The sequence below is a fragment of the Meles meles genome, chromosome 6 (assembly GCF_922984935.1).
Source record: "Meles meles chromosome 6, mMelMel3.1 paternal haplotype, whole genome shotgun sequence".
NCBI classification, from domain to species: domain Eukaryota; kingdom Metazoa; phylum Chordata; class Mammalia; order Carnivora; family Mustelidae; genus Meles; species Meles meles.
Window position 1 is genome coordinate 10,723,428 of NC_060071.1, and position 12,903 is coordinate 10,736,330.

The following is a 12,903-nucleotide window of genomic DNA, read 5'->3' on the forward strand; positions in this document are numbered from 1 at the left end:
ATGGGCATCTTTTCCCAACTTCACATTCAGCCATGTCAAGTTGGTAGCTTGAGATAAGCCATGGTAGGAGAATTTGCATCACAGAAGTTGACAAACACTGCAAATCTTGCCTCCTTCCCTGTTCCCAAGAACCAGTTGTCAAACATTTACCAACACACTTCTGGACTCATTCACCTTCACTCCCCACTCATTGGCCAACCCAAACCCAAAGGGATCAAGTAGTCCAATCCCACCCCTGTCTTATAGGCAGAGAGTCAGAAATATTTTGTGAACAACATTAATGACAACCACAGGGTAATGCAAGGGCCCAAGTGTTTGGTCATCTACATGTTCAGACTTGAACCAAGGAGCAATAAAATAGGAAACGGAAGAGTTTAAGCACAGGTGGCATGACAGTTGTTAATTTGTTAGCTCTCGGCTCCTAATCCACACTTCATGTCCCTGCTTGGGTCCTGGAGATGGATTTTGTAAACACTTCTCCTTCTCTAGGAGAGGTTGCAGACAGATCCTGCAGAAGGTAGGGCATCTGGGACTGGTGTGATTTCTCTATTGATTCTGCAGTACTCCTCTGGCAAGAGAGCTACTAGCCAAATTCACGTCCTGAACATTTCAGAGGGACCTTCAAAGGTAGCTTACTAGCAAGTTCCAAGGATGCCTCAGGCAATTTCCCAACCCGGACAGCATTATCCTCTGCAGGTGGGTTTCTGGTGGCTTTCCAGTGAGTCCTGATGCCACAGCCCAATTCCCCAGTGAGTTCAACAGCATTCACCATGAACAGCCTCCCGGTAAGTTTTTCTAGCATATGAATAGATGGTTGGTTTCCTGCCCACCAGCCTCGGTCTGGCAGTACCCCAATGGGAGGCTTCCAACTTGCCAGCCTCAACCCACAGTTTTCTGCCTGTCAACCTCAACCCACCAACTGTGAACCAGAACTGGGCAAGGAAACCCAGTGAACTTCCTTGCCATCTAGTGGGCTGCAACCACATCCTGCCCACAAGAGGATGGATTCCTGACTTTATGTAGGAGGGCCGTCTCCCAAGTTTGGGTTCTCCCCTGGAGCCTTAGGGTATTCTGTAGTATTTATCCTCCCTTAGTAGCTAATTACCTATAAATGGTTAACAATTGTTTGTTTCAAATCTTCCCTGTTCTAATCATTGTGTGGTTTCTTCTTCCTGACTGGACCCTAGTATGGGTGGGAAAACTAGATTTACTAAAGATGATTTAGGCTTCAGTGCTGAGAACAGCCTAGGGCTGGTCAAGAGTCGAGAAGCCTGTTAAGTAGCAGATGGTGGTTGGTCAGATGAGCTCAGATGACAGCAATACCAATCAAGAGATATGAAAATATTATCAATGTTTTTAGGAAATAAAATAAGAGGTCTTGATAATGAGATTGAGTGGATGAAAGAAAGTTGAATTGTGGTGTTACCCACCAAGTTAGAGGACACTGAGAGAAGATGAGATTTAGAAAACCAGATTATGAGTGGTACTGGCCTTTTAGAATTGGAAATACTTTGAGTAACCTAAATGGAAAAGTCAAGTCATCAGATGGATTGATGAATCTGCTCAGAGGAGAGTTGGAGAGTTATGGGCCAGAGATAGAAATGTGTGGGTCATATGGGTATAGTACTATAGATTGGGTAAATGTTTTTGCCTGGCCAACATTCCTTCCTCCATATTATTCACTCCAATTTTTCTTTCTTTCTTTTTTTTAAGATTTTATTTATTTGGAAGAGAGAGAGAGAACAGGGAGAAGGGATAAGGAGGAGACTCCTCAACTGAACCCAATGTGGGGTTCAGTCCCAGGACCCTGAGATCATGACCTGAACTGAAGGCATACACTTCATTGACTGAGACTCCCAAGCACCCTGCTCCAATTTTTCTTTACAGAACTATTCTTTTATTAAGTGGAAGTTTCTGGTGATACACCATGAAGTAATAAATAGTATATATTCTAAAGAGGTTGTTAGACCATATACAGAATATGTGAAGGAGGTCATCAAAAACTGTTATACAACTGAGTTCTTCACCTCCTACAAAGGCATAAAAGAGTTTTAGGCATGAGGGTACTATCTCTTAGATGCAAGCCTGGTGATAAGGAATCCAAATAGAAGATTCAAAAAGATGTTTAAAGACAGATTTGGAATGCTGGGAATCCCAGCTCTTCCAAAAGAGATGGGTGGAGTGATGCCTCTTCTTCACCCTAAGAGAGAGAGTTTAAAAAGTGTCCGCTTAATTTGGGTAGGGAGTTAAACAGTTGCCTTAGATTTGATTCATGTCTTATGAATCTAAAGAATGAGAGACTGGTGAAAGGAGTCTGTGAGAGTTACATGAAAGAAAGGGAAGAGGCTGTATTGGGATCAACCTGTGCTTTTAGCATTTCTTAAGGCGAAAAGGAGAGTCAGTGTTGCCCAGAGGTTAGAGATGGATTACCTACAAGGTAGAGCAGGAATAAAGTCATCGTGGGGCCTGTCTGTGAGGGCTATTTGCATATGTGAATTAACCTTAGTATAAAGATATTGAAAATACCATCAGGGGGTGCCTGGGTGGCTCAGTCAGTTGGGCATCTGCCATCAGCTCAAGTCATGATCTCAGGGTCCTGGGATCAAGCCCCACATCAAGCTCTATGCTCAGCAGGGAGTCTGCTTCTCTCTCTCCCTCTGCCCCTCACCCCCCTTCTTGTGCTCTCTCTTTTGTCTCTCTCAAATGAACAGAAAATATATTTTTAAAAAAGAAAACACCATCTAGGTGCTGAAGAAAGAGGAAACAACCCAGAGATGTGGGAACACATCTGCCCTGAAAGTTAGAGATCCCAGTAATGAGTGGTCTCCAAGAACTTGAGAAATGGGAGATGAGGAGGATAAGTGTAACCCTAACAAAGGTGGAGTAATGGAGCATGGAGAAGAGGCCATACAGCACCTCTGTTGTAGATGGTGGGAAGGAAAATAGCTAGGTAAAGCTAGAATGAGGGTTGTAGGCATCTAGTAAGAGATTTAGGGCATTACTAACTGATGGCCAATTTTCTCTAGAAGGTAGAGGACAGACAAAACCATATACTAAGAGGAAAGGTGGGTGTGTGCTGGTGGAGCAGATATGGGGGAGGGGGTGTCACAGTTTTGAGAAGAGTGAAGATGGCTGGAAATAGCTGTGTAGAGGAGCTAAAAGAGTTACCTAGAGGACTCTGATCAGGTTATCAGGTGGTACTCAGTACCCATCTGAAAATGGACTCATGAGTTTATGGTGGAATAGTCTTTTCCTAGAGCCCATAGATATGAAGAAAAAGACAGAGGGAAACAGGTAGGGGGATTTATCAAAGTTTGAGGGTTTTTTTTTTAAGATTTTATTTATTTATTTGACAGACAAAGATCACAAGTAGGCAGAGAAGCAGGCAGAGAGACAGGAGGAAGCAGGCTCCCTGCCAAGCAGAGAGCCTGATGCGGGGCTCGATCCCAGGACCCTGAGATCATGACCTGAACTGAAGGCAGAGGCTTTAACCACTGAGCCACCCAGGCACCCCTCAAAGTTTGAGTTTTTACCATAAGGAAAAAGATAAAGAGAAATGTATTTTTAGAGCATTTATAAGAGCTTTATTGTAAAGATGGGCTGGATAAAGATAAAATTAAAGAGAGGGCTGATAGACTTGGAGACAGCAGAGTACTCCACTACCTGGAAAGCTTCATTAGGTTTCTGTAGGTACTGTAAAGCAAGCTGAAATGAGCATAGGAATGAGAATGCTTTAATTAATGATACTGGAGGTGGAGCACTTTTAGAAGACCATGGAAGTTACCGACAAAGTTGAGACGCAAAGAAAGCCTCTGGAGGTCAAGAAACTGAGATGCCAGGACTTTAGATGGATCTTCCATGTGCTCCTTCGAGTTGTTCTCTCTCTCTCTCTTTTTTTTTTTTTTTTTTTGGATGATGACAAGGCTTGACGTGGAGAGGAATATGTTGAGCCAGGAGCCAATGTTTGCAACAAGGGGGAATAATAGGCCGTTTAGTTGACAGAAGAATGAGGGGGAGAGGTGCTGTGGTCATATAGAATGAGGCTAAGAGAAGCAAAGCTCTTTAAAGGAGGTCGGGTAGGGGTGTGGAAGCAGAAATGAGGGGACAGGAAATCCACTTTATTACTGTGAGCTGCATGGAATGTGAGAGAATAAAGAGCCACCACTGGGAAGAGTGGAGCAGAGGGAAGTAATGTCTCCCAGGTGAGCCGCTCTCCGTCAAGTCAGAACTTGAAGGTGTAGATGAGTTTGTTGATAATGGAGCCGTCGTCAGGATTCAACAGCGTAGGGATGAGGGTGAGTCAATGAAACAGAGCCCTGCTTGGGCAGGATCCGAATGTGTGAAAAGGCAAATGACAGAGAGGATCCAAAAGTGACTAGTTATGGACTGAGGGTATGAGGAGAGCAGGGGGGGTGCATTCAGGAGTGATAAGAATGTTCACAGGAGATCAGTCATATTGAGCTTGACGGAAGTGTTTTTTTTGCAGTACAGGCATGGTACTTGTTGGGGTTGAGGCTGGGGATGTGGGTAGCTTCCACACGTTGCTGGTGAGTGGTCACTGAGGTGGTGGAGATCTCTCACGGCCATGGAAGAGCAGGTAAGGAAATGCTCAGTGGCACATAATCTTCCTAAAGCCCCCACACTCTGGGCACCAGCCTCTCAAGAGCAGGTCCGGGCTCCAACAACACCACACCTGGCTTCTAAAGCTCCCAGATTTCTCCTTGCACCAAGACCCAGTGTGAATACTGTCTTCCCTTCTTTTTCACCCAAAAGAATTTAGGTGTTTTCTGAAAGCAACTTTTACTGGAGAAAACTGCTAAGGGTGAACATTCTAAAAGTCTAACAATAGATGTTTCCGGACTATGATCTGTTCATTGAAATTGAAATGTAAGTACAGCCTGAATGCAAATAGGATCTGTCTGCAGGCATGGCCCACAGAGGCTCTGATTCACCTTCCTTGACAGGCATACACTGGTCTCTCTGGCCTCCTAGCTTCATTTTAGTCATATTTATTAATAGATTGGTAAGGCTGTTTCTACTGGTTGATGAAGTGATGGTTCCTCTTGGATTGTTCTGAAATAGCATCTTAAGGTCCCAGGGGGGCACACTCGGAGATGTAGTGTAAAACGAAATCATTGCTATTCTACCAATGAAGTAAAAATCTTGGTTAAAATGTTTCAGAAATCTATAAAAAGGAGTATTCATATGGGCCTTTCCCCCTGGTGTGTATTTCATGTTTTTTCCACAATAACTATGCATTACATTTTCAATAGGTAAAAATAAATTGCATTTACATTAATTAGAAAAAAGCACAATGCTTAAAGATTTATCTAACACCAAAGTGAATAGTTAGGTTATCATGCATAGAAAATTGCACTCTTGAATCTGGAGATTTGTTCATTTTCTATAGGTAGTCCAGGATGCATTTGAGAGAAGTCTATTATTTCTTCCATTATTTGGGACATACACCATTAGAGAGATTTAAAGAAGGCTTGTACTGATTAAATATTTACCAGTAAAGACTTGATAACAACCCAACCACCTTTTAAGCATTCAAATGAGTGGCAAAAGTGTCCCACAGGGGAGAAACACGGGAAAATTATAAGACATAGCATTTCTAGCAACTCCCTTAATGCATCCTTTATGACCCCTGGAAAACTGAAAGGCTATCTGGTCTGTAATGCATTTCATACTTTTGTCTTTCAAAGCTTCTACTCAGAAAATCCTTGACACTCATTGACATAGAGCAACTGATTTCCTATTTTTGGAAAACTAAGATAAAGAGTTGACCCCAAATACAAAAAATGTCAGGAGCTGTAGGAAGATCCCACAAAGAAGTTCCTGGCCTGCGTTCATCCTTCACACATCCATACAGTATAGATGTAGTGACACACTCTGGTAAGCAAGATATCGACCACTGGGGAGACCAAGACAGCAAATATCATCCTGAAAGTGATTGACATTTTAATAGCCAAGATAAAATATACCCACAAACAGGAAAAACAGTACAAGGGCATCAATGACCAGTGTCCTAGAAGATCTTCAAAGAAGGTGTCCGTGGGTAGGGAGGAATCACGTTCTAATGAGGCTGGAGGTCGTTTCAATCCAGAAATGGTGTGAAGTATTGAATGTGGGGAATTCGTTTCCCAAAGCTGTTATGGAAAATAGAAAAGGCAGTCAGGTGTGACAAGGGAGATAAGCAGGAATCGAATTCACATTCGGTGGAGACCGGAAGCTTGTCCAGGTATCACAGCACTACTTGAGAAAAGGGATTATTTTTTTAAGTAATGTACATGAAGAGGGGCACCTGGGTGGCTCAGTAGGTTGAAGCCTCTGCCTTCGGCTCGGGTCATGGTCTCAGGGTCCTGGGATCGAGCCCCGCATCGGGCTCTCTGCTCAGCGGGGAACCTGCTTCCTCCTCTCTCTCTGCCTGCCTCTCTGCCTACTTGTGATCTCTATCTGTCAAATAAATAAATAAAATCTTTAAAAAAAAATAATGTACATGAAGAGGCCCTGAAGCTTGAACTTGCTTCAGCCTCACGAATCTCCCACTCTGGAGGCCAGGTTGTTGAGTTAAGCAGACTGAGGGCAGACTGAATCTGTCTCTGGAATTTACTACCTATATGATTTTAGGCAAATTATTTTCTGAACACTAGTTTCTTCAAGTGACACTTCAAATAATACTTCCTTGCAGAATTGGAAATAGTAACCTCATTGTCCTTTTGGCAGTACCCCTCCCTTATTCCTAGCCAATGAGTCAGAGCCCACCTCACACTTCTTGGGTTGGTTCTATGGCTTGGTCCATGAAATGACCACATCCTATTGGGTCTGGGGCCCAAGTCAGGCCAATCTGGATCAACCATCTCCCACCCCCACCCCCCAGGATATTGCTGCTGCCAAGAGGAATTCTTGTCCCACTCGGGCTGATAAGCTATTAGAACATAAACCCAGAGCAGCTGGTGGCCAACTGACCTCCACTATGAGAGAATTTGGAGCCAACAAAGCAGACTGCAGAGCATAGAGACAGACATCATGGCCTAAGGGCACATCAGAACTGTGCTTGCTTCCATCTGAGAAGGTTTCTGTCATCTCCAGTCTCCAGGTCCCTGAGCAATACACTGTAATCTTGATAAGACTGTGATACTGGATGACCCAGAAATCCTGCCATTCAGTTCAACACTAATAAACACTTGTGGGCCAAAAATAAATAAATTAATTAAATAAAGGAAAGAAAAGAAATATGTAAAATAAAAAAAAATATGGATGCCTGGGTGGCTCGATGGGTTAAAGCCTCTGCCTTCGGCTCAGGTGATGATCCCAGGGTCTTGGGTCCAAGCCCCGCATCAGGCTCTCTGCTCGGCGGGAAGCCTGCTTCCTCCTCTGCTCTCTACCTGACTCTCTGCCTACTTGTGATCTCTGTCTGTCAAATAAATAAATAAAATCTTTAACAAACAAAAAATAAAAAAATTAAATAAATTAAATTAAATTAAAAAATACATTTGTGATCCACCCATTATGTGCCAGGCAGGGCCTTCTATGCTGGGATCTGCCAGGAGCACAGAGATAAGGACTCTGCTTAAATGGAGCTTTTGGTGCCTCTTAACTATGTGGAATCACTGGCTTTTTCCATTCCGTCCATGCATACGTTTCCCAATTCCATCGTACCATGCAGGGATCCCCTCACATATATTACAGCTGTGCCTGAGACAAATCGATTCACCATGTTGACTGAACAAGCTGAATTGACTGATAAAATGGGTGAACAACAGGCGTAACTGGGTTGTCCTAGACAATTTAAGGTTGCGTAGGCTATTTTGTGAGAGTCACGAACAACTCCCAGCTATAACTGTCTCTAATTCTCATTGAACGCTGGAATTTAAGTGGACGAGTGACTTTCTTTAGGGGGATAGCTATACATGTACCGTAACTTATTTATCCAGAGAAAACGCTCCAGAGATTTGGGGATTTGCGCTATGGTCGGTAACATGACTCACAGTACGACGACAGGTGAATCTCACCAATGCCCTGGGACACCAAAATTGAGAATCACGGATGTGTAAACAACACAAAATCCCAGAGCACGTGTACACCTGATTCCTGCCCTAAAGCAGGAGCTGAGCACAAGTCCTTTTGTTTGGTTCTGTACCCCCAGCACCTAGCAGAGAGCTTGACACGGGAAACTCCCTTAAACTGAACTGAACCTCATCTCCTCCTGTAAACAGATGCGACCTCTCCGCTGCACCAAAGCAAGCTGCGCACCCGTTCTAACTCCCACCTGCTATTTGCTCTGCCTGGAAAACTCACCTAGAGCAAATCACATCCCTTAATCACCTTCAAGATACATAGATCTCACAGCCTGGATGATAGTTTTAGGCTACCGCTTCTCAAACTTAGCTGCACGTGAGAATCAGTTGGAGATTTTTTATAAAAATCCTGCTGCCCAGCTCACGCTCTGGGTCAACTGAGTCAGAGTTATTGGGGTAACACCCAGGGGTTGGGATTTTTTTTTTTTTAAACTTCCCCGTGATTCCAATATGCAGCCAAGGTTAAGGACCACTCTAGTAAAGTGACTCTTACCCAGTTCCTGTACTATCTCTGTAACTATCCCAAGTTCTTCCTTGGGGTCTCTGCTGCCCTCGTTCAGACGAGCCCTGGAATATAATGGTTTCATAAGAGCAGTAACAAAAGATGAGATCTCTGACACCATCCCCACCAGTGGAATTGCTAGAATCTCAGATGACTTCCTTAAGATACAGGAGGAGAAAAAAAAAAAAAGGCATTTTCTGAGATTCCTTTCCATTTCCAAGTTCCTTTGCCTAAAAACTATCAAGCCCTACCCACTCACAGAAATGGGGTCCCGAAGTCATGGACATATTCCATAAACCTGGTTCTCACTCTCCTATAGCCTACCCTTCCTTCCTCTTGCCATAGCTCAAAGGATGTGTCTGAGGGTCAGAATCACCAGGACCGCTTGGGATAGAGGTTCCTGGGCCCCACCTCTAGAACGTCTCATTTGGTAAGACTGGGGTAGGGCTTGAGAATGTGTTTCTAACAATCTCCCAGGCATTGCTGATGCTACCAGTCGGGGGACCTTCCTTGGAGAATCACTGCCAAGGCTGATTAGATCTGACCCAGATTGAAGCAATGGAATTATCTCCTTGACTCAGAGATAAAAAGTCTGAAGACTGCTGGGCAGGGCTGTTAACACAGGACCACACAGTGGCCCTCCTGCAATTCACACCCTCAGTTTCTGAAGAAGCTGTAGGAGCTGTTAGACAGTTCCTTATATTTGAAAAGCGTGCCTTTTGGAATTTTTCTATTCTTTTTTTTTTAATATTTTAGTTATTCATTTGAGAGAGACAGAGAGAGCAAGAGCACACAGGCAAGAGGAGGGGCAGAGGGAAGAGAGAGAAGAAGACTCACCGCTGAGTGGGGAGCCTGGTATGGGATCCCAGGACCCTGGGACCATGACCTGCACCAAAGGCAAATGCTTAACCAACTTAGCCACCCAGGTGCCTCTGATGAACTTCTGTTTTCTGGCTGGACTCCTGTTACTTGAACCAAGAGAGCCACGTCTAAGAGAAGGTGTGCTTGCACTGGTCTCTAACAGACTGTCACGACTACTTCCCCTCCTGGTCTTTGGCATTTCTGTGGCTATTGCTAATGCCTGGTCCTTAAGGCCACCTGCTATTTCTGTTCCTGTTGCTTTTTGTTTGGTTTGGTTTTTGGGTTTTTGTGGGTTTTTTTTAAAGAAAATTTTTATTATTTGACAGACAGAGATCACAAGTATGTAGAGAGATGGGCAGAGAGAGAGAGGAGGAAGCAGGCTCCCTGCCAAGCAGAGAGCCCAATGCAAGGCTTGATCCCAGGACCCTGAGATCATGACCTGAGCCGAAGGCAGAGGCTTAACCCACTGAGCCACCCAGGTGCCCCTGTTTTTGGTGTTTTTTTTGAAACGGAGAAATGGTTTTCCTTTGGACATTTTAGACTCTGAGAAGTCCACAGAACAAAATTGCTTGGCATGCCATCTTTTGAAGGATGTCTGGTGATACATCCTTTGTTTTCAACTGCCTTTGAAAAATTACAGGCTTTTCCTTCAGCATAGGCTCCCTGGAGCAGAGCTACAGGGATATCCGAGGATGAACACACCAGGCTACTTTCTGAATATTCTCTCTGTTACATCTACCGTGCAGTGTTTGGAGATTAAGGATATGTACTCAACTTTCTCTCTCAGTTTGAGTATTTTTAGTACCCTAGATCATTCCTGGAGGTGAGAGAGTGGCCATTGTCCCTGACTGGGGGACTCTCAGTTCTGGCTCTTGGAAAGGACCCGTACTGGATATTTTCCATTTGTCCCTCAGGTCTCTGAGGTCCCTCAGGTCTCTCCACACAGTGCTGAGTCCCAGGAGGCTGCCCTAGATGGCCTGCATGCATGAGTGCTCTTCCTCTCTGGCTTCTGAGTAGGTTTGGAGAGCTGGCAGAGGGAGAAAGCAACACCAGGTGTTTATTTCCCCAGCTCCCTCCCTAGGGTTGTCATTGGCTGGCGGCTTCCTCAGCTGAAGGAAACAGCTCCTGTCAGGTGGCCCTCATCACAAAATCCTCTCTCATACCTGCTCTCTGCTTGCCCCTTCATGTCAAGATATGGTAAGAAAACCCAACCATCATGATCCCCAGATACCACACCATCTCTTAAAGTCTCCCTATCCCTGGCTCATACTTTTATACTTACAAGCTTACCTAATATGAATGTAAACTTACTCTTTCCAGGTGGGCCTCTAATTGATACAGAGACTTGGCTTTACCTGGCCAGCCACAGTCCCCACGAAATATCCCTCAATCCCAGGGAAATTCTTGATTCTCACCTCACTAATCCTCAGGAAATATTGAAATTGCTTACATTTTTCAGTATTTGCTTAGACCCACATGTGGGGGTCCTTGCTGGCTGCCTGTCATTCATCCCTGTCTCTTCCCTCTTTGGCCCAGCCCAGTGCTTCTCAGCCTTGGATGCAAACTAGAATCACCTGGAGGTTTGGAAGGGGGTGGGGGAGTCAAGTTCCTAATGCCCAGGTTGCTGAGGGTGGGATTGTGAGAGAGAAAAACAGTACATAGTTTATACTTGAAGAAACCAAGAGCCAGAAACTCAGTGGTTTTATAAAGGCAGCAGAAACTGAGATAAATCCAATTTTCCTGATTCTCATGCCCCACCCCCCATACCCGTGACAAGGTAAATACTGCATCTTCTCCCTGTTCATTTGGACCTCTTCTGTCTCTTTCATTATAAAATAACTACTCCAGCTCAGAAACAATCCCTTCTTTGGATCCATACCTTCCCACAAAGTCTAGTAAAGGGTCATGTACACAATGGGTATTTAATAAACATGACCATGAGTGCAGAATAGATGGAGAACAGTTGAAGAAAATGTTGGAAAAGATGGTTGGGATGATACTGTGACTGTCCTCGAGTGTCAGCCTCTGTCACCTTGTACTACATCGTCATATGCTACAAACTCATTTATGAGAGACTAGTGACAACAAGAGTGCCTTATCAAACACCTACTTTGTGTCCGGTGATATCCTAGGCTCTTTCCCTGTTTTACCTCATTTAAATCTTTTTTTAAAAATCCCACTTATGAAATAGATAAAACCATGATCAGATGAAGGAACTGGGCCTTAAGAAAGTTAAGTCATTTTCCTGAGGTTTAAAAGCTGGGAAATAGCTCATTGTATAAAATCCAGTCTTACCCCAGTTGGAGTAAATGCCTGCTGAAAAGAGCCCAAGGATTGAAGACATCTCCTTATGCTCTGGGACCCACAGGTCCACTCCGTCCCCTGATTATTTACTCTTTGCCCTGGCTTTAGACTTCCTGCATTTTTATTTATTTATTTATTTTTTTGCCTGACCTTTAGAGTTGAACTTGACCCCTGCCATCAGGTTGGCCTTCTGGATCACTGGGTCTATCCCACTGCTCTGATGGTACCTGGCTTTCCGTCTTTGACCTGCCCATCGTCTTCACATTGAAACTTACACTGTTGCCCACACACCTCCAGCGTTCACGGGGAGCTCTAGGTAGGTGTCGGGTGTGTGTTGGTGACTTCAGAATTCCCTGCAGTACTTGTTCTGTGGACAAATCAATATATGAAATACGTTCCTCCCTATCCCACTTTCCTAATCTCAAGGGCAGGTTTACTGTATTACAGCTGCATAGAAAATCTGTAGATTAGATTTGTGTCTTTCATTCTTGTCTTTTTCAACAAATGGTGAGGGTCTATTTTGGACAGGCATTGGGGCTATCCTGATAGACAAAAGTGAGTCCCATCTCTGCTGCCGTGGGCTTTCTCACTGAATGGGAGAGGAAAAGATCATGAACCACTAAATAAGTAATAGTCTATGGATAGCAACAAGTGTATGAAGAAAGCTATTTTTAACCTAATGCTTAATTTATTTAACGGGTGGTTGCCATCCATACTCAGGGCTTTTGGCCAGGAACAATGTTGGGCAATAAAACCCAACAATAACTTACACAGGCTTTTCAAGAATATGTGTTCTTTTTAAAACTCCCTTGTGAGCAATCCATCTAACCTTAAAATCCATGTTCCTGTTCCAGTTATCTACATCCACAGTAATACTTGTGGCGGATGTTACTGGGTGTTTGAAATATACCAGGCACTCTGCTAAGAGTTTAATATGTATAATCTCGGTCCTTCGTGCAACAAACTTGCGCAGAAAACGGTATTTTTATCTCCATAGTACAGATGAGAAACTGAGATCTAGAGCCCATGCACATTCCCAGTTAGAGAGTCTGGGAGTAGCATTCATACAAATTCAGGGATGGGTTTTGTGTCCTCTCCCTGACCAGAAGGCAGGCTCAGAAATGCAGAGCCCAGGGTGCCCGGTGGCTCAGC